The 5,007-nt window shown below is 44.5% G+C and overlaps 1 non-coding gene across 1 annotated transcript; it reads left to right on the top strand.

Annotated features, from left to right (window-relative positions):
- Positions 1-4,658: 4,658 nt before the first annotated feature.
- On the top strand, positions 4,659-4,778 carry LOC148165775 (5S ribosomal RNA). The gene has a single exon (XR_015771188.1). It is a non-coding gene; the product is annotated as a 5S ribosomal RNA (ribosomal RNA).
- Positions 4,779-5,007: the final 229 nt, after the last annotated feature.

Genomic DNA, 5,007 nt, shown 5'->3' with positions numbered 1-5,007 from the left:
AGTAACTCTACCCCATATTGGACATAACCTCAAATATACTCTTCGTGGCAAAAACGTTCTTTTAACGATGGTCATTCTAACCTAAAACTGCTGTCAAAATTGTCAAAGTCGCCGCCTGGATCACAAATTAAAATGATCACTCACTCCGTACGATTTTCATTTCGATTTGAAGACAAACACACAATTGAGCAACATATTTAATTCGTTTGATTTATTTTGTGGTTCTGAAAAGAACCGTTTTTTTTTGTTTGTTTGTTTGCTTGCCTGCGGGGGGTTTGTTGTTATTCCTCTGAGGATGCGGATACACGTCATAAAATGATAAAATTAACCGCCGAAACCGTAAAGGGTACGACCTTGACGTTTCAGGGCGTAGACGACGTCCATGGCGGTGACGGTCTTACGTTTTGCGTGTTCGGTGTAAGTTACGGCGTCACGGATGACGTTCTCGAGGAAGACCTTCAACACACCTCTGGTTTCTTCGTAGATGAGACCGGAAATACGTTTCACACCACCACGACGAGCCAATCTTCTGATCGCCGGTTTCGTTATACCTTGGATGTTATCGCGTAGAACTTTGCGATGACGTTTGGCGCCACCTTTTCCCAATCCTTTGCCACCTTTACCACGACCGGTCATCTTGATAAAATTAGGAAATTCTTCGTACAAAACGACGTAGCTTCGACCAAGTTCGTTATGGAACTAACGTCAAAATTTCATTCCGCGGGACTATTTATAAGTTACGGCAGCTCCACCTCGCGTTAAAAACGAATCCACCAATGGCGTCGCCGTATGACTCATCGAGTTTATAAAACGGCCGTTGGCGCGACGAAAATTTTCAGTTGACTTTCGAACGTTCGTACGTACGGTCGGTCGTTCGGTCGAAGCAAGCAAGCAAGCCACTACCTACGTTAATTCTTTTCATTTGATTCATCCGATATCCGAGATGGCGAGAACTAAACAGACGGCTCGTAAATCTACCGGTGGCAAGGCACCTAGAAAACAGTTGGCCACGAAGGCGGCCAGAAAAAGCGCTCCCGCCACCGGAGGTGTCAAGAAACCTCACCGTTACAGGCCCGGTACGGTCGCCCTTCGTGAGATTCGTCGTTATCAAAAGAGCACTGAACTTTTGATCCGCAAGCTGCCTTTCCAACGTCTCGTCCGAGAGATCGCCCAAGATTTCAAGACCGATCTCCGTTTCCAAAGTTCGGCCGTGATGGCACTTCAAGAAGCCAGCGAGGCTTATCTCGTCGGCCTCTTCGAAGACACCAACTTGTGCGCCATCCACGCCAAACGTGTCACCATCATGCCGAAAGACATCCAATTGGCGAGACGCATTCGTGGCGAGAGGGCTTAAATTTCCTCCATCCATCCATCCATCCATCCGATCCGACCATCTAGAATTAACAAATTCTTCATCTTCGAAGGTGTTAAAAGAAGAAAAAAAAAATCGGTTCTTTTCAGAACCACAATTATTTTCCAACGAATTGAAAATTTATCGTTCGCGCATGCAACTTTTTGAGATTGAAAAAAAAAAAAAAAAAAAAAAAAGTTAGGTTATGTGATTTATTCACAAAATTCGTACTTACATAAAACGATAAACTTTTGCTTTTTTCTTTCACATTAAATTTTCTTTTAACTGAGACTATTTGAAACATTATTATATAATAAAGTTTATCATTCTTTGTAATAACACTGTTTCGACAGTCAAATGAATAGACAAGAAAATCAAATGAAAGTATGTATCTCCTCAACAGAATGTGCATTGTCCAAGCGAATCTTTCGTTCGTTTCTTGAAAATAATTGTGGCCCTGAAAAGGGCCATTTATTTGTATCGATGGTGCCCCTACGTCGATATATACGATCGGAGCACGTTCCCGAAACCACCAGGACGTCGTCGTCGTTGAAAAAATTAAATCATCGTCGTCGACTTTTCACTTCTTTCTCTTGGGTGAAGCGGTTTTTTTCGCTTTGACGGTGACGGCTTTGGCCGTTTTCGGTTTCGGCGCTTTCGGTTTCTTGGTTGGACCGGCCTTGTTGGATTTCTTCGCTTTCGATGGCGTCTTGGGTTTGACGGGCGATCTGGAGGCGGCGCTGGCTTTCTTTTCGGGAGCGGACGCAGCCTTTCTAGCCTTCGATACGGCGACGCTCTTCTTTTCGGCGGCAGTTTTCTTAGACTTGGCCGAAGCGGCGGGGGCGGCCTTCTTACCGGCTTTTGAGGCGGATCCTTTTTCGGCGGACGTCGGCGCTGACGCGACGGAACGTTTAGCAACGCCCGTCTTCTTGGATTTCGCCGATGACGACGCGGTCGCAGCGGCAGATCTCTTTTTCGTGGCGGACGGAGCCTTAGCTGCACCGGTGACGGCAGAAGCCAACTTGAACGAACCGGAAGCTCCTTTTCCTTTGGTTTGGACCAACGAACCGGATGCGACGGCGCCCTTAAGGTACTTCTTGATGAAAGGCGCAAATTTTTCCGCGTCGACTTTGTAGTTGGCCGCGACATATTTCTTGATCGCCTGCAACGAAGAACCGCCGCGTTCCTTCAAGCCTTTGATGGCGTTGGTGACCATCTCCGAAGTGGGCGGATGAGAAGGTTTGCTTCTCGGATTTTTGGGCTTCTTCTCCTTCTTCACCGGTGAGGAGCCGGAAGTGGCACCGGCGACCGTCGAAGCTGCTTGATTTTCTACGTCGGCCATATTTTCGTCTATCGCGCGCGCGTTTTTTTCTTTTTATTATAGGTAGGCTTATTCTTCGGTGAAAGAACGAATGAACTTTACAGAACGAATTGGGCGCCAAAGTCAAAGTGTTGGCGCGTTCGAAAACGCGCGGACCGCGGACTAAACGAGAGCCTTCTCGTCGAGTTAGAAAATTCAGTGGGCCTCGAATACAGCTTTCGCGTGATGGCATCGTTCTCTTTACGCGAAGATCACCGCCTCCGGGTGCGGGAACATGAGCGATTCGGTCGGCGATGGCCTCCTGAATAACCTCAAGTTTTCCCGGACGACCAGCCGACCTCCAAAAGCGAACAAGGACCGATCGAACGTCGACTCGAACAAAGACCCTCCGAAACAAGGAGATGACATCCAAGTTCGACGCCGACGTTACGCGTTTTCCACGAATAACAGGAAAGTTCCGCTTTCGACCAGACAAACTTGGAAGCATCCTCTACAAGTTTCACGAACGAATCGGTCGAAAAGTACGTGCGATCTTTTCGAAAATCGCCTCGCAAAGAGACGCAGCACGGATCGGAGCGACGACCGACGAACCTGCAGAGTGTAGGAAAAAAATTCACAAACGGTCGAAGATGACGTCCGAGAAGGTCGAATTTTTTCAAGAACGAAGATAAAACCTTCGCCTTTCGTAGGAGTTGATTTTTGAAAACGATCTTGACGAACAGGTCGGAAAAAAAACGATGTCAATTTCGGACTCGACCATGAGAAACGAATTTGTACGACGAACGGACTTTTCGAACGACTTTTTTCGCAAAATCGACATTTTTTCCTCAAAAATTACCTCACACGACGAAATCCCATCATCGAAACATCACCGAAAACAGTTTTGACGGCGAAATTCTCGTCAATTTTACGAAAATAAAGGGAAAATCAGACGGACCACCGTCGAACATCCAGCGACGGGAACGGACGAGTTTTTTAATTTTTCTTGCCAATTCATTGCGAAAGAAGCAATTTTTCTCGACGAAACCATTTTATAATCATAAAAAAAACTCCCCAAACACCACAAACCAACAAAAATACGGAAATCTTGCATTGTTTGCATTTTTCAGACACTCTAAATAAAACTACGTCGATGTCGGCGGATTTTCAGTCGGTCGTCGGTCGACAGAAATCCAACGAAATTTTCATTTGTTCTTCTCAAAAACGAAAAACAAACAAATCAACAAAACATTCCCTACTATTAGTCGACATTTCGAGCAGAAACTACGAACGTCGAAAGATTTAAAAAATGAAATATGTAGGTGTGCGTGCGTGCGTACTTACTTGAAACTTTTTTCTTGTTTCATCGTCGCACTGGAACAAATTAAATTTTAATGCAATGTAAACGCGACCACACTTTCGACGAAAACATCTCTATGAATCGAACGACGTCGGAAAAAGAATAAATCGAGAAGAGAACAAATCATGAAACAACACACACCCACCCCGCCCGGCCCGGCCAGAGTGGTGGGAATTTCGATGAATGAACAGACAAAGAAACCAACTCTGTTATCAGTTCTAAGAAAGAAAGCAGGTAGCGGCGGCGGCGAACCTTCGACCGTACTACGGTCAGTTCATGAATTAACCCCGTCCGTTCGGAGTTTATTCATCTCCGGTCCGTGTCGGCGTTTACTTCAAGTGGGTGCTATTTCCATCTAAGCAAGCAAGTGAGTAAGTAAGTTCTCAAATTTTAAATTACGTTAATCGCAAGTGACTCGTTGAGATCGTCAAACGAACAATTTAATTTAACGCCTCATACGAGTTTTTTTTTTTCGTCATTTTGTCGCAAAAAAAAAACTAAAAAACGACTCGCAAAAAAAAATTTTTTTTTTTTCTTCTTTTAAATCTTGTACATTTTCTGACATGTGTACCATCGAAAAATGTCACATCCAAACGATCGAACAATCACAAAAAATCGTCAACGTACCATCTTGGAAAATTTTACCAGGCAACGACCATACCACGTTGAAAACTACCGGTTCTCGTCCGATCACCGAAGTCAAGCAACGTCGGGCGCGGTCAGTACTTGGATGGGTGACCGCTTGGGAACACCGCGTGCCGTTGTCTCTACTCTTTTCTTTTTTTATTAACATTTCTGATGTCAAACTTTTTTTAAATATATTTTTCACTATTTATATTTTCTCTCAGGAACTTATATAGTATGAAGACGAAAATTTTTAATTCGTTCGAGTTGAATTTGTGGTTCTGAAAAGAACCGATTTTTTTTCTTTTTTTTCCAACCAACTTCCAAGCTGCTCGAGGAGGATTTATTTTGAACTGGTGTATTTGGTGACGG

The sequence above is a fragment of the Gnatocerus cornutus genome, unplaced genomic scaffold, assembly GCF_029298725.1.
Source record: "Gnatocerus cornutus isolate USDA-ARS CGAHR unplaced genomic scaffold, icGnaCorn1.1 ctg00000217.1, whole genome shotgun sequence".
NCBI lineage: Eukaryota > Metazoa > Arthropoda > Insecta > Coleoptera > Tenebrionidae > Gnatocerus > Gnatocerus cornutus.
Note: the sequence above shows the minus strand (reverse complement) of the source record. Positions and strands in the feature narration are given on the sequence as shown.